Below are 23,109 nucleotides of genomic sequence, written 5' to 3' on the forward strand. Positions count from 1 at the left end.
TTTATAATAATTTGAAAGTTTGTTGTGGAGTAAAATGCGTTAGGCCATGGGTGTGTTTTCTAGAAATGCTACAATGAAATTTCACAAACTATTACCTGAAGCAGACATATCTATTATTTCTGGAGACTTGGCGATGGCATTAGTCGCGGTGTGTTCCTGCTGAAGGTGGTAGGCAAGAATCTGTTCCTGTCTTTCTCCTTGCTTCTGGTGGTTTGTTGTAAATTTTTGGTCTATTTTACTTTATAGACACATGTCCCCCATCTCTGACTTCATGGTCACATAGTGTTTTTCTTGTCTATCTGTATCCAGTACTTTCTGTTTTCTATGGATACCAGTCATATTGGGTTGGGGCCCAATTTACGCAGGTTAGACTTCATCTTAGGTAATTACATCTGCAGTGGCACTGTTTGGGCTAGGACTTAACATGAATTTTGGCATGGGGTGGTGGCACATTATCAATCTGTAATAATCACGATTTCCATAAAAGAATTCATTATATGCCCTCCCTGGTGGCGCAGTGGGTTAAAGTACAGCACCACAAGTAAGCCAGCTTTAGCTGCTTCAGTGTGAGTTTGATCCCCAGTCTTGGAGGTGCTCCACATGGCACAGCAGACCCTCCTGTTGCTCTGTCAGCAGTGTGCTTTGTTAATCTACCTGTTCTTTTCCCTACTCTGTTTTTGGTGAATCCTCTCACCACTCCTGCACCTCTGGCCTATTCCCCAGTTCTGTGTGCATCCGCATCCCGCGCCTGGCCCGCTGCGGCGGCGGCCGGGGGCATCCCGGGGCAGGGAGCCCGCCAGCCGTTCCCAGCCCTGGCTCGTTGCGGCGCTATGGGCGCCTGCGAGTCCCCCCGGCGTCCCTCCTGGTCTCCCGGCGCGCCGCCCCCGCCCCGACACGCGCGGGCGGGGCGAGGAACGGGGACCGCGACTGCACCGCCACCACGGCGCGCAGGTGCCGGGATGGCAGGGCGGCAGATTATGTAAAGTCGCCTATTCCCTGGTGACCTTGCGGTGTCGGTGCCCCCGGCCGTCCGGGGATGTGCTGGCACGAAAGGTGGCCCGCACTGAGGGTGGCTGCGGAGATGCCCGCAGTCTGCGCTCTGGCTATGAGCTCCGAATCCCTCTTTCCATCGTCTGCTGGCTCTACAGTGAAGGGAGGATGGGGCTACCTTCTGGGGAGCTCATGCATTTTCATAACTTTTCCTTGGAGAACTCGGTCGTGAAACTCCTTTGAGACCAAGGCTTGACCTAACAGCCTGAATGTCTAAATTTTCCCATGGATTTTGCAGCCTTTTTATAACCAAGTCATCATAGATTTTAAGGTATTATTTTTAGAGAGCCTTTTACGGCATGGATGTACCCATCTTTCTCTATGGGGTTAATTAGTTGTAATTATAAAACGTAGTTAGTTCAGAGTCTAGTAATTTAAATCTCATGGGGATCCGTTGAAGAAATTTATATAGAAAAAATAGGGAATAGTTATAACATGACCTATTTCTTATATAATGAATATGGTTGCATTAAAAAATCATTCTCAAACAATTTTAGGTTAAGGGATCTTCAGCTAAGAACTTTATTGATTTCTTTAAATGTGTCTCAATTTACCATTAAATCTTTTTTCATAGTTTAGTCTTACTATAGTGCTTTCTCATAATTTCTAAAAATTAGTGAGGTTTTCCTCCTCATAGCCACACTGACAGTCCACATTTATAAACCACATCCAGAAAAGGTGAGAGTTGTGTTTTATAGACTCTTGGTTACATTATGGTGACAGATACAGCATGAAATTGACTTCCTTTAGGTCCACGTGCCATCTCTGTCACCATACACTAACATGCCTTTGTAGAAGCAGTTACAGCTGTCAATTTGGGAACCCCAAAAGACTAAGATAATTGCAGTAAAAATGCCCATTAATTTTATTAGTTTTGCTTTTTATATGAACCTTTCTGATACACCTTTGACAGAAACATTTATAAATATAAAATGCATTGCTGGTGTAAGTTGGAAGGCCTCTAATAAGCCGTATGTTTCAGATTCCTTCATGTTCACAGCTATGTGCTGCCCATAAATTCTCAGGCGGGCCTTCTTTGAGGTTATTAATCTTTTTAATTTTCAGGTACTTTTCCTTTCTTCAAAGCAGACCCCAGTACCACATTTTTCTTTCATTTTGATTCTGAAGACTTCCTTTGCAAATATTGGTACCCTAAAAGTCACTGAGGAACCTTGACTTTGGAGTAGGATAGGCTAAGGCTTGACTTCCTCTCTCCTCCTTCAGCTCTCTCTGACCTTGAGCAAGTTATTGAACTTCTGATTCTGTCCTTATTATAAGGATAATACCCATTTCTTAGAAGTGATGTGAAAGTGAATTTGTAGAACACACATAAAATGTGTTCAATAAGTGATTAATTATACTTTCATTATATGAAGGACTATCATTTACACTAGTAATGAGACCTGAAGGTATTCTTGATGCCAGACTTTTTAGTTTTGATATCTTAACAAAAAAATAATCAGCCGTTTTTTAAAAAAGCTAAATCCTGAAGTTATATGTAACTCTGAAGTTCAGAGTAGAAAATTTGAATCATGATGCAAAAGAACTTAGTAAAGAGGAGGTCTGCTTGTGATGAGATTAGATGAATATAACGCTAAGTCCAGATGCAAATTCATTGTCACTTTCTTCTTTTTGTGGAAAACCCTTTCATTTTAAAGGTGAAACATATAGGGTAACTTGTATATAAATTACTAAGGCACAGTCTTGGAGAGCCCAAACAAAAATTATCCTTCCTGGGCATATAAGGAATGTAAACCTAGTACTAATATTTGCAGGTGACAGAAAAGTTAGGGGAAATAGGCAAATGCCCTTTCCCCCATATACTTCCATTAAATCCAGTTTTATTCACAGAGGAAGCTTTACACCTAGGATCATTTTCTTTTGTCGCAATATGTAGCCTGTGTCAATAACTGGGAGGATCCTCTTTGGGCAAATATTTCTCTTATTTTTATAAAATTAAGTTTTTTCTTAGGTTAATAAAGGATGATATTTGTATTAATAAAGCGGTATACCTTTAATGTTTGCGCACTGATTAGAAATCTCCGTCACAACTGTTATTTTGGTTTAGAATTGATCATTTCTACCTAGTTGCTGAGTTATTTTCAACATCTCTGTGATTTGGGACTGAAAAGACTTTTGTCAAAGAAAATTTATTTTGGGGAAAATTATTTCAGTTTAGGAATATATTAACACAGCAAAAATTGATCATTTTTGCTTTTATATTACTTATTTTTCCGTGTGTGTGTGTATGTGTAATCTATTATACAGTTAGCATAAGATAATTTTCCTACCATAAATAGGGAAAATCAGTTTTATTCATATTGAAATTTTATCTTAGAAAGAGTAATACCATTTTTTACCCCACCAGTTGGTTTAAACTGGCAGCAGAGTGGGTAAAAATAGCTGTCTGGTTCCAGTTAAAATGCTGTTGTAACAAAAAAAAGTATACTCCCCCCCCCCACTTTATCAATGATTTTGTCTGGACATACATGACTTTATAATAATTTGAAAGTTTGTTGTGGAGTAAAATGCGTTAGGCCATGGGTGTGTTTTCTAGAAATGCTACAATGAAATTTCACAAACTATTACCTGAAGCAGACATATCTATTATTTCTGGAGACTTGGCGATGGCATTAGTCGCGGTGTGTTCCTGCTGAAGGTGGTAGGCAAGAATCTGTTCCTGTCTTTCTCCTTGCTTCTGGTGGTTTGTTGTAAATTTTTGGTCTATTTTACTTTATAGACACATGTCCCCCATCTCTGACTTCATGGTCACATAGTGTTTTTCTTGTCTATCTGTATCCAGTACTTTCTGTTTTCTATGGATACCAGTCATATTGGGTTGGGGCCCAATTTACGCAGGTTAGACTTCATCTTAGGTAATTACATCTGCAGTGGCACTGTTTGGGCTAGGACTTAACATGAATTTTGGCATGGGGTGGTGGCACATTATCAATCTGTAATAATCACGATTTCCATAAAAGAATTCATTATATGCCCTCCCTGGTGGCGCAGTGGGTTAAAGTACAGCACCACAAGTAAGCCAGCTTTAGCTGCTTCAGTGTGAGTTTGATCCCCAGTCTTGGAGGTGCTCCACATGGCACAGCAGACCCTCCTGTTGCTCTGTCAGCAGTGTGCTTCGTTAATCTACCTGTTCTTTTCCCTACTCTGTTTTTGGTGAATCCTCTCACCACTCCTGCACCTCTGGCCTATTCCCCAGTTCTGTGTGCATAAATAAATAAATCTTAAAAAAGATCAATCTTAAAAAAAATCATTATAGTGTTCTTCTAAATTTGTTTGCTTCACCATTTAAAAGGATAAATGAATTCTATAAATTAAAACTTTATATTGCATTGAATGAGATAGGCTTTATTTTCACTGAGTTTGGTTAGGATATATGCCCATTGTAATATGCATTTGATTAAGCTATGTATTATTATATAGTCTGGTATATGATTATTGTCATACAGAGATAATTCAACTAGAAAATTTTAATTGCATGAGTTTTTATGCCTTTCTGTTTTAACTAATTTCTTCATGCTTTCATCACATTAACATGCTGTGTTCTATAAAAGTTCTTTACCCTGGAGAATGTCACATAAACTTGTTCATACATTTGTTGATTTGGTTTTATTTAATATGTACAGTAAGTCTTCACTTAAAGTTGTCGATAGATTCTTGGAAACCTCAAATTTAAGCAAAACAATGTGTAATGAAACTTCTTTTTATTGAACTTTGGCAGGGATTGTTTGTTCTCATCAAGTTATAATGAAGTGACATTGAGCAAAATGACATTATCCGAGGGCCTCCCTTTATCTAACTGAAATTCTGTGTGCTCTCTCTCTCTTTCTCTCTCTCTCTATACACACACACACACACACACACATATACACACACATATGCGTATACATATACATACTTATGTATGTGTATATATATACATGTATGTATATATGTGCGTGCGTGTGTGTATACACACACACGTGCGCATATATATTATTTGGAGAGCCAAAGAGAGCAAGGTAGTGTATAAGAAAAACATTATATAGAGGACAGAGTATAGAAGAACTACTTGGACATAATATATAAGATTTTTATAGAGTGTATAAGATAAGGATAGAGCAATAAGATATATAGTATATAGAAGAAAAGGGAAAAGGCATGAGGGTATTTTCCTTTCTAGTGAATTTCACTAGATTGTAGTGAGAGGAAGGTGGAGAAAGCAGCATGTGGTGGGACCTGGAACACCTGGTCACCTGGGTATGGTGCTCACAGCTTGTATGTGGGGTGATGTTGAACTAGTAGGAGACAAAATATAATGTTTGAATATTTTGCAGTACAAAAATGTTCCTCATATTTTGGTCTAGATTTCTTTATTTCCTTATTTCCTTTCAAACTCAAATATTTAAGAATGATTTATTTGACCTATAATAAATTTTAAGGACTTAAACCTTTGTCTATATAAAGTGTCATAATTGTGAGGCCATTAAGTATTCTTACAGACTATGAACAAAAGAATTTAAACAATGCTAAATCATCAGTTGAGCTTGATTATTCAGGAAATAACTTTTTATGAGGATTTTATGGCCTCACAGACTCAAAATATAGTGTTCTAATTTTTGTGCCTTAATCTATCCTCTCTGACACGCCTTCTCCATCACCTACGTCCCCACACCAATCCTTAGGTCAAATTGTATATGGTGTGGATGACTGTGAAGAAGCAGTCTATAATTCCTGAGAACCACATAGCTCCTAGGAGGTTTTCATAGATGCTTAGTTTTCTGAAGATCCACTATGCTATATTTTCTGAATTATGTTATTGGAAAGTATTTATATTTCATCCCTGTAACTCAGACTGATCTTTCCCTAGAGGTCCTAACTGGAACATTTCTGTAATGTTAAGGTGCAGTGCTCATTACGCACACATAGTTTGCCTATGCCTTTTAATGTATAATAACTATCAGCCACTGTAGACACTCTCATTCAGGAAAGGGTATGTGGGGTTGATGGCAGTTATTGTCCATAACAGTGATGCCATAAAATAAATCCCCACTCCTACTCTTAAGTTTCTTGGTTTTATCTTGTTCTACAACCTGAGAACATTCTTGTTATTTTTTTCTGTGTGGGCAAATGCAAAGTGGGTAACAGGGAATGTGATCTCTTTTGGAATCTATACATCTTCTTCAGTTATATTCTTATTTTTTAATTTGGGGATCATTTTATCGGTATAGTTGTTTTAGCTACTCAAAACTTCTGATTGATTTGGGCAATAATATTCCTTCAGAAACTTAGAAGAGTTATGATATATTTCCTTCTTTGTCAGTTCCTTTTGCCAGTTACTATAATGGAAGCACTTTTTAAGATCTAATTTAAGATCTAATCATATGTGCTTATGAGTATGTTGTGTATATGTATAATACATGTACATATCTTGTTTGCTGAATCTGTTCTTTTTTACATATAACTGAGTATTCTTGTCACTTTTCGGAATATATTTTAATATATTTTATTTTTTAGTTTTTTTTTTTTCCTTTATTGTTTAGGGTTTTGACATTTAGATCATTTTCTCTGGTGAAAGACAAATTTCTTTTTGTGGTCCTGAGTGAAGCTCTTAACTGCTTTCTGAATAGCCTCTTAGCTTATTGACTTGTGGCCCATTGACCCCTTTGATAATCTTGGTATGGCGAGTATATAGAACTTTGAAGGGGTTTTGAATTGTTATTGTTCAACAAGACTCTATGGACATATACCAGTAAAAGCAGAGTGGTTAAGTGGTTGTTTCTTGCTTATGGAAAGCTGGCCTGCACTAACACAGACACAACGAATGCTCTTATCTGGTATGTACACCGTAGGCTGCCACGTAGTAATTTGAAGTCCTTCATTAAGTTGTTCTGAGGGTTGCAAAAGCTTGTAGTACACTTTGTGTTGCCTGTGATATGTTAAATCCATGCTCTTTGGCATTATTTGTGGATTCATAGCCCTGAGTATTGTTTTAGGTGTAGCTGGTAAACAGCACCAGGCATGTTTGGGGAAGGATGAGGTCTGGTACTCTGCAGTGTCCTATTAGTACTTATCAGCTGGGCAGCTTAGCTGGAGAGAGAATGAGCCACAGTGCTGTGCCTGAGTGATGAAGTGAACTCAACAGTGAGGTGTCCTGTGGAATTGATTACAAGGTGGATACAGTTTTCCCCATGTCATTCTCTGAATATGCTACTCACTCAAGTCATCTTGTGATATTTCATGTTGAGTCAGTATTATGAGCAATGACTTGACGGCCATATTTATCATTCATTAAACTGCTTGAGTGGCTACTTAGAGTTGAGAGGAACTGACATCCCAAATCTTTAGCTGAGGCTGTCCTCTGCCTTTCTAGATAGACAAACAAAATGCTTTCTGGAGATGTTCCTCAAGATTTTACTCATGAAGGTTAATATCCTGTTATCCAGAGATTCCCATTGTGCTTCTTATGCTTGTCTCTGTCTCCTGTTCCACTTTCTAATTAAATTTAGTCAACACACAATTGTTTTCCATCAAGCCTTTTGGGGTTCATTTCATCTAAAACTTTCTGCGCATCTTTGGTCTCTTTGAACCTCACAAACACAAATTCTTAATTCTCTTTTTTAAAGCGGTCATTACTTTTACTTATTCCCAGTACAGATTTTCCAGAGAGATGCTTACAGTGCTCATTAGCCACCTCATCTCTAAATTTCCTGTCATGGACATGGAAAGCTACTTTTCCTCTCTTCAACAGAAGCTGGGAAAGGCCACTAATGCTTAGATTGTTTAAGTAGTTCAAGTATTTTGTGACTATTATGATGCATTTACTACATTTTTCAATCTCATTCAGATATTTTCTGCCTTAAGAGGTACACATTTAAAACATCTTGATTAATTTTCACCACATACCACTTTATATGAAGGATATATCCTAAACATAAAGCTTATCATAACTTTTTTTATCATTACATTTGTCTAAATTTGATGTCTGTTACTCTACTTTTATGAGGCAGTGCATTATGCTGATACCATGATGTATGTTGTAGGATTGGCTTCCTCATCGAAATATCTAAATTCTTGAAAGCCAATACACTGTGTCTGCTAGGTGTTGCCATGAATGATTCAAATGTGTTTAGGCAGTCAACTTTTGCAGGCTATTTCCGTGTGGCTATGGTGGAGTTATCTGTTTTCCAAAATGTCATTTAGTTTTACCTTTATGACTTTTAGGCATCTGTATTCATCTTTAAATTACTGACTTGATTTTAATTTAAAAATGAATAATTTTCACAGATGGCAAAACCACTACCAAGTGTCATAAGTAGAGGTATAGGAAATTAACTTAAAAAAAAAAAACTGTTAAGTCCTGGTTATACTTACTTGAGTAAGTCTGTGAACTTGAGGTTTATTCCATTTTTGTTTGAATAGATTGATAAATGTCAGACAAGATGTAGGTACACAGAGGTTTTTTAAATAATACAGAGACTTTTCCCCTACTAAATCATACTGATTGAAAGAAAAAAAAGCAAATGATAGCCTCATTGATGAACTTAGTCTGTATCAACTGTATTGTTCAAAACATTCCTCCTCCCACAGTGTGACTAAGTACACCATTTTCTGATAATCAAGGAGTTGTTTGCCCTTAACAGGGAATTTGATTATATATCATAACAAGGAGAATCATGAGAGCAGCACTGAGTCATCTGTGCCTAATGTTAGAAGGGTGGCGGTGGTATACTCCAAGAGAGGCTCTTGAAATCACTTAGAAAATGGTGAAAGATGATCTATCACTAGCCTATGTAGAACACAATCAATAGGAGAAATACAGACTTCTTTACTTTTCTCATTTTGAACACCTGTGAGGCTCCAGAGAAGTCACTCGTCACTTGATTTCAACTTTATCCTCCTCCAGTCAATTCCTAAGTTCCACAGCTGAAATAATACAGTCTTGGACATAACTTTAGATTCTGACATTTCATGCTTTATTCTTGTTCCCCTCTGACTTGCTTTTGAAGTATAGCTCATTTTTCTAATGAGTAAATCTAATGTTGCCTCTCAGCTAAAAATCCTTCAGTGGCTCTTGATGTTGTCTGCCATAATGCCCTTGTATGTTCTGTTGAGATCTGACCAGTTTACAAATCTACTCTCATCTCTCTCTCTTTTTTAAGAGATTTATTTATTTATTTATGCATAAAAGAACTGGGGTATAGGTCAGAGGTGAGAGGATTCCAGAGACAGAATGGGATTAGAACAGGGGGAATCTACTGAAATCCACTGCTGAGGGGAGCAGTGGGCAAGACAGGACTGCTGCGCCACGTGGACCAGCTCCCTGATATAGGATTGAGCCTATGTTGTGGTGGTTGCTGGTAGCTTGAGAGTACTAAGACTTAACTCCTTGTACCACCAGGGAAGCCTATTCTCATCTCTCTCTCTCTCTCTTTTTTTAAATAGATATTTAGCTGTTGCTTTATGAATTTTTGTATCTTCCCTTTATTGCACAAACTTACCTACTTTTGAATCTTTTGTACTATGTGTTTCTTTTTGTGGAAATTGCCCTTCTGTTTTATACCTGACTAACTTAGTAGTTTCTCAGGAACCTTTACACTTACCTCACTTGGTGTGAGTAAAACACCCTTCCATGTGCAATAAAAATTGCCTGTTAATACTTTTCATAGTGTAATGCTTGGCCCACTTTATTGCAAGCAACTCTTTCCTTTTTGGTACCCCTAGGGTACCAAGGACTCTCTTTTTCATTATGTCCCTAGTGCCTGCTCCAAAGTCTGCATTTTGTGGCTGTTTGTTGAATGGACACATCTTTCTTATTTCTTTCCCATTTATCCATATTTAGATGCATTTGAAAGGGCATATTCTGTGTATAATTTTTAATTTTTATTTTTTAACTATTTAAGATTTTTAGTTAAAATTTTAATTAAAAGTTTAAAAATTGAGATTTAATTGGCCTTTAACATTTGTTGCAGGTGTACTATATAATTATTTGATTTTTGTGCAAATTGTGAAATGATCACATTAATAGTTCTAGTAAGCATGTATAGTTTGCAAACTTTTTTCTTGTGATGAGAACATTTAAGATTTACCTTCTCAGCAAATTGCAAATATGCAATACAATATTAACTATAGCTCCCATGTTATATATTATATCCTTACAGTTTATTTTACAATCTGAAATCTGTACTGTTTGACCTCTTTACCCATTTCACCACCCACACTCACTGACTGTCACAGCTACCAATCTGTTCTCAGTATCTATAAACTTGGTCGTTTTTAATTCCATAAGTAAGACATATGGCATGTGTATCCATCAATTGGCACTAAGATTATTTTTATATCTCAGCTGTCATATATAATGCTGCAGTGAATATTGGGGTGCATATATCTTTTCCGTCTAGTGATTTTGTTTTCCTCAGTAAATGCCCCAAAGTAGAACTACTAGATCATTTGACAGTTCTGTTTTTAATGTTTTGAAGAACCTGCATTTTTGAGGAACCTTCATACTTTTCCCCACAATGGCTACATCATTTTGCATTTCCACCAGTGGTGTTCTGGGGTTCCCTTTCTCCATATCCTCACCAACGTTTGTTATTTCATATCTTTTTTAATAACATCCATTCTGAAAGGTGTGAAGTGATATCTTATTGTGGTTTTTATTTACAATTCCCTGGTGATTAGTTATTTTGAGCATCTTTTCATGTACCAGTTGGCCATCTGTATGCGTCTTTGGAAGAACATCTATCCACGCTGCCCATTTTGAAATCAGACTTTTTTTTTCACTACTTAAATATTTGTGTTCCTTTTATATTTTAGATATTAAGCCCATCTATCTGTCTATATATCTATATCTATATATGGCTTTAATTATTTTCTCTCATTCAGCAGGCCAGCAGGTTATCTTTTCACTTTTTGACTTTTTTTTTGGCTAGGCAAAAGGTTTTTGGTTTGATATAGTCCTGCTTGTTTTAATTTTCCTTTTATTGTTTTTGCTTTTGGTGTCAAATCCAAAACATTCATCACCAAACCAATGTCAGAACCTTATGTTTACTTCTAGGAGATGTGTTATTTTAGATCTTATGGTTAAGTCTTTAATCCATTTTTGAATTAATCTTTCTGTATGGTATAATACTTCTAGCCTCTTTTTAAATAGTTGATTTAGAAATTAAAGCATGCTCACATATAAAATTGTTAATTTTAAAGTAAAAATTTCTTGTAAAAGTGACTGGCCTGTCTGGACACTATATTAGGTATTAACTATCTGTAATAACCCTAAGGAAGCACTACTATCCCGATTTTATAGATGAGGAAACTGAAATACGGCAAAGTTAATTACAATTACATTATTTTCTTTAAGTGGCAGAATCAGGGTTTTAATTTGCATCAACTCATTTCAGTGATGTTAAGTGCCAATAATGCTCAACTTAGTCCTTTGCAAACTTTAAATGTGAATATATATATAAAAAAGTAATAAGTAGGAGAACATATTAGTAGAAAAATTAGAAAAGGACAGAAAGGCAATATATGAAATACAGCAAGTGGTCAAATACAAATTAAAAAGAATGAAAATCACACAGCAATATATGATTCTTTCCATAGTTTACACTGGCATTATTAAAATGATGATAACATTCTGGGTAATGTATGAGTTTTTATTTGATGGTGGGACTGTATAACTGTTGTAATAGTGCTGAGCTTCAGCAGTTTTGCAGTTCTGGTTTTAGGAAGCTATTTCAAAATTACATATAAATAAATGTGTTAATCTTATGTACATAGTTGTTCACTTTAGTAATTATTGCAGCGAAAATTTGGAAATAAGTAACTATCAAGTGATAGGGGTTGGGAAAGAAAGTCATGGTATGTTTGTAATATAAACTCACTATATTCATTTTGCCCTAGGAAGTATTTTTTATTGGTGTAGGGAAAAGGTCAAGATTTTTTCTAAGTGAAAAAAGAAAGCCATTAAACAGTTATGTAGTAGATCTAATATTGGGGGAAAAAATGAACTGGAAAAGTAGCTGGAAGAGACTAAGAATTTATGTAGCATTATGCTACATTGCTATTAGTTTACATTTGAAATTAACATTAAAATTGTGATTTTTTTTTCACAATTTCAATGAACTTGTGGATGAACAATTTCTGTTTCTACATTTCTTCCTTTTTGGTAAATACATAACACACGTGCACACACACAATATAAACACATTTGCACGTTATCTACCACTAAGTTTTCTTCTCACTGCATCTCCTTATTTCTCTTCCCACATCTTCAGATTAAATGGAAAACAAAGGTAAGGAGAATCTTATAAACCATTACTGAGATTAAGAGCAAGGCTAGGTTCCACCTAATTCTAGAAATATATGTCGATATGGATTTGCTACATTGGGCAGGTAGAATACCTGCCTCATTCTCCATAGAGCCCTGAATGAATGTACGGCTTGCATTTCTGCAGAATGCATGGCTTTTTTCTAAGTGTAGAAACATCATATAAGAACAGTGCTGGTGACTCTCATTGGCTATTATCTTAATTGAAGTTTTAATTTTTCCAGATGTCTAGTCTTATCCTTAAAAAAGAGTGTGTTAGGATTTCAATTTTGTAATTGCATAAAGGGAAGCTTGAACCTGTTTGACATAGAAGAGTGCTTTTCCAAGTAGTATTTTGTAATTTGGCAAAAGACTTTCTGTCTCATTCTCTACTCCTCGTGTCTGGAATCTCCTGGGTGTCTACCACTTCTTAGCTTTTTGGCAAAAGGTTTGGGAGTGCTATCCCAACAAAGAAGAATGAAATGAGGTGGAGATAGATTCCAAAAAGATCAGTGATAGTTTGAGTGATCCTCTTTGAACTTTAATGCAAAATACTGTTGATAGCCTTTAGTGAACTTCTAATCTGAGGATAGATAATGCGAAGTTTAGGAAGACATAAATGGAAAAATATTACCTCCTCTCCACATTAAATAAAATGGAACAGAATGGACGAATCACTACCATAAAATAGCTTGGTAATGAGATAGACCTGCCACTTTCAGCTCCCTCCCTGAGAAGACTTGTCTGGTGAGATCAACTGCTCCACTGGGGCTGACTGCTGATTGGGCACAAGTGTGCCTTTATGGGTGGATTGGCTTTCTCTGGGGCCTGGCACTATTTAATGGCTTCTATGAAAAGTGTTTCGAGCTCTGAAACAAATAGGTTCTGACATCATTTCTGGAGTGAAGCTTGTTTTTCCAGCCTCTGCAGAATCTCTTTAAATTTTTGGAGCCAATATTCGTAAGTTGAGAAACAGAGTTGGAGACTTTGCCTCAAGAAAATTTGTTTTTGTGCATAGGAACTGATAGAAATTTATACTAAATTGATGCTTTTATTTGTTGTAAAACTCCTGGTTTTGATTCTTTCACGTGTTTTTGGACTTCATTTTTTTAAGTGTAAATTTTAAATTAAATGAGATGTAATGAAATTTTGTTTCCTATACAGTCTATATTCTGTTCTCCTTAGGTACTTCTATGAAGAGTGGAAGGGTTTTCCAGAATACACTCCCATAATTGGGCATTACTGGTAGAGGATGAGGTTTAATTTATTAGAAATATTTTTTACAGTAGGCTATTAAAATATAATACTTTAATAAGTTAGTAAATTATTTTTTAGTTAAAAACTGTTTATTCAAGGTAGATTTATATTTGTATCAGTATAATAATCCTCTTGTTCCTGAGTGGACAGTTGAAATTGTAGTCTTGATTTATAGCATATGTATAGATTGGGGAAAAATGTGCAATTCTGTTTCTGTAGATTGTTAATCTACTTTTTCTTACATTATACTTTTGAATATGCCTTATCTTCACCTCATACTTCCTTTAGAAGTGGTTCTGATCCCAGCCTAGCATTTCTGGTAGTGCTAAATACTGAAGCTGACACCATGTTTCCCAAACTGAATTAGATGGGGGTTAGGGGCAGATATTGCTAGTAATAAAAGACCGAAGCAGCTCAATCTTAGAATAATGTCTGGAGTCATTATTAGGCAGAACATGGGGGAAAGATAGATACTGTGTAGGCCAATAGGTTTAAAAAATGTTGAATTAAAAAAGTTAAGCATGTCTCTGTACTGCAGGTATTTTTCAGCACCTGCATCTTGAATTCAGAATTCTTGAAGCAGCGTTTGGTACATAGCAGTTCTTAAATTTAGTAGTTGATTAGTCAATATGCCTTTCTTATCCTCTCCTTTTCTTCTTTCTTTTCCTCATCTTTAAAAAATTCTTTGCTACTTTTTAAATACCCACATGTAATAAATAATAATTCTCCTTGAAAAGTTCTTAAAATTTGGGTTTGTTTTCATTAAGTGGTGATATTACTTATATTTTGAAACAAGTGTTAGGGGTTTTTTATAATTCCCACTGCCAAATAAAAGTTTTTATTCAGTATGTAAAATAATAAATCACCTTGATTTGATTCTGAATAATAACTACTCAGATACTTGCTTTTCTAAAATTCATCTCTAACAGAAAACTCACATAAACTTCTCCCTCTTTTTGATAAATTGTAATGATATATAGTGCGTATGTGTTTAATTTACTACTCTAATTTCTAGGGAGAAGGCATATTGATATAGAACCATTTAATATATGGGAAAATGGAGGATGAGTAATATGCTCATAGTTATTGCAGAAATGATGGAATTATGGAAGTCTGCTCCAAACTTGCCAGTTGGCAGACTCTTTGCACCTAAAGCAATGCCAAATGGTCATGTCAGCTTTGAGGGCCAGAAAGGATGAGAAACAGTGCAAGAGCATAGTAGGCATGTTGAATGCTGTCCCCAAAATGTTGCATGTGGTAATGGCTATTGATGGATCTCTTCTTCCTAAAAAGCCATTCACAAATAGAGAAACTTATTCCTTGCTCATGTTAGAAATAACTTAAAAATATGCAATAATGTAAAAACTTTCAGGAATATTATGAGGATTGAGAAGTGAGAATTTGAATTTTTTTTTTTTTGGGTAACACTGGCAGGAAAGAAGCTTTACATATATATTTTATCTGTGACATTGTTAAGTCTCCCAGCATTTGCTCTTACCTGCAAGTCAGTTCACATTTAGTCAGAATCATCTTTTCAAATCCTGATTCTGTCAACTTGCCACTTTCAGGGGCCGTGGTTGCAAAGACTAGAATCCTAAACAGTGAGCTATGTAAGGGCTTACCTATTATGACCCTTCTTCTCCAGCTTGTGTTAGTGCCAATATTGACCTCACATTGAGCTCTGGTCATCTATCTATGCAGAATTAAATCAACTACCTGCCAGAACTTACCTGTATGCTAAATTCTAAGTAAAGAGAGGTGAATAAACTACTCTTCCCCTGTTCTCATGGAACTAGCAGTGCAATGTGGGACAGTGGCCAGTAGTCATGCAATATCAATAGACATTATAACAAGTAAAAAGAAATACTAAGGTATTACGATATGGAGGTCATATGTAACATTGTGTGGTGGAGAGATGACATGTTCTATCTAGCATGTAGAAAGGTTAAACATTGTCAGGTATAGCCTGGAAGCTCTTATTGGCAGAGATAATTTCACATGTGAGCAAGGTACTGTTATTTACACATAAAAAAAAAAAGCACATGATGATTTCACAGATACTTGCACATTTGATTCCAAAAGAATAGATTTGCTAATAAATAAGTACTTTTTTGTGTTTTACTGAAGCTCAAATCTTGGAACATCTCCAAGTGCACTAGTTTTTCTTGCACAAATAGATCATATGACCTGAATCATATCAACATTTTTCCTACCTAAGATCATATTTTGACTTTTCAGAAGTTGGGTGAGGGGAGGTCATGGAGTATTTCTCTGTGATATAAATATAAACTGAGAAGATGAAGGCGAGAGGAAACCAACTCTTTGTGAAGTTACTATGTGAAAGGACAGCATGCAGAACTTTCCCCAGAAAAGGCAAATGTGGGACTAGGCAGTGAGACCCATGTAGCTGCCTTGAGTGCCCTTCTTCATGCTAATGATGCTAGGGATGGTACACTTCTACTTGTTGCAATACCCTTCTCTGATCTGTTAAATTGAATGAAGCTCCCCTTACTCCACTTGCTGTGGTTTGCCATTGTCTGTTGATTTTAACCATTTGATCAAATACCTGTCTTCATTTGTCTCTAACTTCTTGAAGACAGGGATCAAGTTTCTATTTATTTGCTTCTGGGGCTAATGACAAAGAAAAGAAACTTGTATGTAGTCTTTACCATTTAGTTTAACCTCATAAAAGTCTATGGGGGGAGTGGGGAATGGGATCAAAAAATGGGGGTGGGGTGGGGAGGGAAATGCACAGGATTATGGTGATGGCACATGGGTGACTTGGTGATGGGAAACCCACGGGGATTACAATTGAGATGGAAAAAAAATGTACAAAATGATGTAAAAATAAACTTTTGTAAAATAAAATAAAAAAAATGTCTATGGGGCGGCCCTCCCTGGTGGCGCAGCGGGTTAAAAGCACAGCACTAAGAAGTTAAAGCCACTTCAGCATGAGTTTGATCCCCCTCCCAGGAGGTGACCACATGGAGAGGCAGACCTCTCCTGACCTGCCCACTGATCCCCTCAGCAGTGTACTTCGTCATTTGGCCTGTTCTGCCCCCTACTCTGTCTCTGGTGAATCCTCTCACCGTCCCTGTGCCTCTGGCCTATACCCCAGTTCTGTATGCACAAATAAATAAATTAAAAAAAAAAGTCTATGGGGTTGGCACTGTCATATCCATTGTAGTTATTAAGAAACTAAGCACAGAGAGATTAAATGCCTTATTCAAACTAATAGCCATGTGAGTTAAAGGTGGAGGTAGAATTTAATATAAACAGCCCACCCTTTGATGCTGGAATGTACTTCAGTCCATCACTGAGTTATAATTCCTTTACTCAGTCAATGGGGTAGAATAGAGAGGCTGCTCATAATTAGTATATTGCACAATTTGGTGTGTGATAAATGTGATAGCATTTATGATCAGTGGGGAAAGGATGGATTATTTAGTAAATGCTGTTTCAGTAGTTATTTTTTCATTTGGGAAATACTTTTGAGTCATTTTATCACACTTTAAAAATAAAATAGTTCTCTTCTATCCCTTCTACTATCACTAGTTATAATAGGAAACAGGTGATGTAGTTTTTGGAGTTGATGGGTTTAGAAAGCAGGGTCCTTGGGTTTACTCTGGGAAAGGTGTCACCAGAGCTTCACTTTCAGTGGCACATAGTGAGTTTCCCAGGTTTTTTGTTCTTTTCTCCATTACAAGGCCAGAACATTGAATTATACACAACTACAGAGACATTGGATCAATGAAGAGATCAAGGAAGAAATTAAAAAATTACTTGAGAAGAATGAAAATGAGGACACAGTCTCCAAAACTTATGGGACACATTAAAAGTAGTTATAAGAGGAAAATCTATAGCAATACAGGCTCACATAGCAAAAACACTCAAACAATTAACCTAATTTCCCACTTTAAAGAACTGGAAAAAGAGCAACAAAATAACTCCAAAACCAATAGAAGACAGGAAATAATAAAAGTCGAAGCAGAGAAAAAAAAATGAAGTAAGTTAAGAAAACAGTCCTAAATCAATGAAACCAAAATTTGGTTCTTTGAAAAGTAAACAAAATAGACAAATCCCTAGCCAGGTTCACAAAGAAAAAAACAGGAGAAAGCACAAATAAACAGAATCATAAATGAAAAAGGTGAAATCACAACATATCCAGCAGAAATAAAAAGAATAATCAGAGAATACTGTGAACAACTATATGCAAACAGATTCAACAATCTAGAAAAGATGGACAAATTCCTACAACTCTGCAGTCATCCAAAGCTAGATAAAGAAGAAATAGAACAACTAAACAGACCAATCACAAGTAGTGAAATTGAAGCAGTAATTAAAACCCTCCTCAAGAATAAAAACACAGGCAGGACCAGATGGATTTACAAATGAATTTTACTAAACATTCAGAAATGAACTAGTGCCTATCTTCCACAAACTCACTCAAAAAATTGAGAAAGAAGGGAAACTACCAAATGCTTTCTACGAAGTCAACATCACACTGATACCAAAACCTAACAAACAAAACACACAAAAAAAGAAGACTTCAGATCAATCTCTTTAATGAACACTGATGAAAAAAAATCCTCAATAAAATCAAAGAATCCAACAATGCATTAGATGAATAATTCACCACAACCAAGTGGGTTTTATTCCAGCAGCACACGGATGGTTCAACAGCCAAAAATCAGTTATCATAATTCATCACATCAACTGACAGAACAATAAAAACCATATAATTATATCACTGGATTCAGGGAAGGCATTCAACAAAGTTCAACATCTATTTTTGTTTAAAGCCCTCAAAATCATTGGAATAGTGGGAACATACCTTGACATGGTAAAAGCTATATGTGACAGACCCACAGCCAATATTACCCATTATCCTTAATGGAGAAAAGCTGAAAGCCTTTCCTTTAAGATCAGGAACAATGGGCCCTCCCTGGTGGCGCAGCGGGTTAAAGCACTGCACTGAGTATCTAAAGCCGCTTCCGCATGAGTTCAATTCCCACCTGCCCCGGAGGTGACCACATGGTGTGGCAGACCTCTCCTGACCCGCCCGCTGCTCCCCTCAGCAGTGTACTTCGTCGATCTGCCTGTTCTGTTCCCCACTCTGTCTCTGGTGAAGCCTCTCACCGCCCCTGAGCCTCTGGCCTGTACCCCAGTTCTGTATGTACAAATAAATAAATCTTTAAAAAAAAAAAAAAGATCAGAAACAAGACAGGGAAAGAAGAAATAAAACTGTATTTGCAGACATGGAAAACCCTAAAAATTCCATAGAAAAACTAATCAAAACAATTAACCAGCTTAGCAAGGTTGCAGAATATAAAGTCAACACACAAAAGTCAGTAACCTTCCTATACACAATAAATCAGAAGTGGAAATAAAAAATATGCAACCCCTTTACAACAGAAATAAACAAACAAACAAATCAAGTACTTGGGAGTAAACCTAACAAAAGAGGTAAAAGACCTATACAAAGAAAACTATGAAACATTGATAAAGGAAATACAAGAAGACACAAAGAAATGGGAAGACATCCCCTGCTCATGGATTAGAAGAATTAACATCATTAAAATGGCCATTCTACCAAAAGCAATATATAGATTTAATGCTATTCTAAGAAAAATTTCAATGACATTCTTCAAAGAAATAGAACAAATACTGACAAGATTTATATGGGACCACAAAAAACCTTGGATAGCCAAAATTCTCCTGACTTAAATGAGAGATGGGATGTATCACAATTCCAGACTTCAAGCTACACTACAAAGTCATAATAATCAAAACTACATGATACTGGAACAAGAACAGACATACAGACTATTGGATTCAAATAGGAAGCCCAAATATGGACCCACAGGCCATGGACAGCTAATTTTTGACAAAGGAGCAAAGAACAAAGAAAATTTGTTTAACAAATGGTATTGGGAAAACTGGGCTGCTACGTGCAAATAAATGAAGCTAGCCAACTCTCCACACCATGCTCAAAAACCAATTTGAAATGGATTAAAGAACTAGACATAAGACCCAAAAGCATAAGATACCTAGAAGCAAAGGTAGGCGAAACACAGCATGACATACACTTCAGTAATATCTTTAAAGCTGTATTAGTTTAAAACCAGGATAGTGAAGGAAAGGATAAACAGCTGGGACTACATCAAGTTAAAGAATTTCTGTACAGAAGAAGAGACATTACAAAAAACAACAGACATCCTACTGATTGGGAAAAAAATTTTCTCACACTGGAATCAACGCTAATGCCCAAAATAGATTAAAAAGAGGTGGCATATATACACAATGGAATATTACTCAGCAATCAAAAAAGAGCTAAACTCATGCCTTTTGTAGCAACATGGGTGGAGCTGGAAGAGATCATGCTTAGTGAAATAAGCCAGAAAGAAAAGGAAAAATCCAATTGATTTTACACATAGCAGGAGCATATGCAATAGAGTAAGCTGAAAACAATTAACAGCCATAAACCGGAGACATTTTCTGAGGGTGGAGAGGGGAATAGGATCAAAACTGGGGTGGGAAGAGCGCACAGGAAGATGGTGATGGCACAGGGGCCAATTGGTGATGGGAAGCCCACAGGGATTACAACTGAGTTTAAAAAAAATGCACACAAAATAAAGAATCATGTGAAAATAAATAAAATAATTAATAAAATAAATTTTAGGTGGGTGGGAAATATAAAGATAAAATAGTGTAAATAGTTAAAAGAAATAAAATTCTTTTGCGCTGGAGAGACTTTCTGAACATGACTGGTAAAATGTAGAGACTGTAGATTAAAGGTAGATGATTTATGCTACATAAAAATGAAGACATTCTAAGTAGCTAAAACATTATAAGGATAACATGACTAATGTGATTTAGATATGTGGCATACAGCTAAACAACAAATGGGCAAAACCCAGTTTTGGCAAGGGTATGGGACCAAAGGTTTCTTTCCCATCCTGAGGGTTGGGAGCTTAGTCAGGCAGTATGTCTGACTATTATGTCTATTAACTAAGGCTCATCTTGGGTTTTAGAACAAATAAAAATTGGAGACATATGCAAACATGTATGTTCAAAATTTGTAACTCTGATTATTAGTGAAATGTTGGTACAGTCTCACAGTAGAATTCTTCGTGACCATTAAAAATATGCAATCTGTCTGTTTACAAAGATCCGTTTCCTTTATTACCTTCTGGATAGGAGAAGGGCAAATTTTTTCAAGGCAAGTGTAGCTTGGACTGTAAGTAAAATTGTGTGTATGCTCCATGTCCTAACGTGTGACTGTATAGAGGTTTGGAACAAAGTTCACTGTGTTAATAATTATCCCTACTGTGAACTTATTATTTTTTTTTTGGGGGGGGGAGGATGTTGTATCTTTAAAAATACACAGTGAGCATATACCTTTGATAATAAGAAAACTAGGAACTGAAAATAAGTAAGTTTGTATCAATTTTTGTTCATATCTGAACAGTTTTTTAACCTTATGAAATAAAAAAAATATTTTGTTCTCCAGCTTTTGTAGGCAGTTACATTCTTATAGCACTTTCATTTGACTCATATAAATGTGGCCCTCATTTTTGGCCTCAATAACCATTGTGTTAAGGATGTTTGAAATATTTAGGGTATTGAACAGAAGGTCAAAAACAAAGAAGGAAATGGGGTTCAGAAGTATTTTCATTAAAATTTCATAAATGCTGGAGTTTATTCAATAGTCAAGCCTTCCTGGATGAACTCAATCAATGTTTAATAGAAGCACAACTTTTTAAACATCATTGTTCTTAAACTCTTATGTTTTTCATTAAATGTCTTATGTTCTTTACCTTTAGAGATGGTATAAATAGGAAACAGGAAGGAAAAACCCATCGAACAACAGAGATAGGAGTATATTGTTGAAGGGAGAATTTCAGATAAACCACCTACACACACATAGACACACACCTCCCTCAGAGATAATGTTAAACAGCACAGCTGGTTTAGATTCTGATCTTTTCTCAGTCAGATTTTCAGAGAACAGTTTAATAAAACATTAATTATACAGCAGCCCTACATACACTGTAGACAGGGATAATCTGGCTGCATAATTTTGCTAATGATACATTTTTACAATGCTATTTCTATGCTTTTGTAATGTATCTGTTCTTAGTTGCCTATATACAAATTTCAGAACTACAAACAACATTTGATATTCAACACTCTATCTGGTTCTGTGAATATCTTTATTTTGGATTTTGCAGGAAATGGATTTTAAAGATTGGTTTCATGCTAATCTGCAAAGTTAAAACACATTTCATTTACATAAATCTCTTTACCCATTGTCCTGGAAGAGGGGCTATTGGAAGCAGAGTAGAGGGAAGAAAGGGATAAATTGTCTATGTGTGAAAAAATGCAATGTAAGTTTGGGATTTAGTGTTTAAGATATGGAGATTGGAATATGTTGTTAGCGCTGCAGTAGGTAATAGTGCTCTGTACATTTTCCCCCTTGCGTTCCTCCCTGCCCCCCCCCCCCCATTTTATTACCTCTCTGATGGCTGGGCAGGTCATCATTGTGATTTTTCTTCATCATTGTGTTCCTTAGGACTGCTGTACATAAGCATCACTCAAGCTTTTCCTCCATAGCTCACATGCATTATTTCTCTGGCATCATCACACTGCTCAGCATCTTCAGCCAACAGCCCAGGTCTTGCGGGCCTGGCTACGCCTGTCAATGCAGAGGTTCCTTTCTTTGTGGTTGTTGAAGCTCATTTTGTCTAAGACATATCTTATACTTTAATCTGAACCAATATTTTACCAGAGGACATAGTAAATGGGTGAAAGATGGAGAATTAAATACAGGGCTTAATGCTTAGAGGATATTTATTCTTAGACTTAGCAGCAGCTTGCTGCTTTCCATGAAAATTTGAGTATAATTCATGGCTCATGTTTCACTCTTCAGTGGCTTTTTTCTAACAGAGGAAATGCTGATTTTAAACATATATTCATTCTCTCTCTTAAGCTTCATGGAAGGTGAAGTTGTATATTAAAATAAACCGTAACAGTAATTATTATTATTTTTTTAATTTTATGGGTGGAGGAGGAAGTCAGTAAGTAGTTAAATTGCATTGTTAATTGTCAGGTTTTCTGAATGCTTAAGTAGAACAAGATAATTTTTTTTAAAGATAATTTCAAGTGTTCTAATTTGCTGAATTCTCCCCTCAGAAGATAGAATTTGGTCATCGGGGTGTGGGGGGAATCTTATTGTGGATTTATTTCTGTCAAATAATTGTAAGTAATTCTAGTTCTAATAGTTATAAAAGAGAAATGACTAATGATCAGTCTTAGGCATCATGAATCACATTTTTAGATTGGGGATCTTACAGATTGTTTCACTTATGTGAGCTGAGACCTCACCATTTCAAGCACATTATAGAAAGCCTTCTGCTTTAACTGTACACAACCTAATGCTTACTCCCCAGAGTGTGTGTCTTTACCTTTTGGAAACAAAATTGGCATTCTTTTTATAA

At 36.1% G+C, this 23,109-nt stretch overlaps 1 protein-coding gene across 1 annotated transcript in view; it reads left to right on the plus strand.

Moving 5' to 3' along the window:
- SH3GL2 (SH3-domain GRB2-like 2) overlaps window positions 1–23,109 on the plus strand; it is a 176,267-nt gene that overhangs the window by 741 nt on the left and 152,417 nt on the right. The window lies entirely within an intron of this gene.

This window comes from Condylura cristata, unplaced genomic scaffold (assembly GCF_000260355.1).
Source record: "Condylura cristata isolate star-nosed mole 26May11 unplaced genomic scaffold, ConCri1.0 scaffold00006, whole genome shotgun sequence".
Classification (NCBI taxonomy): Eukaryota; Metazoa; Chordata; class Mammalia; order Eulipotyphla; family Talpidae; genus Condylura; species Condylura cristata.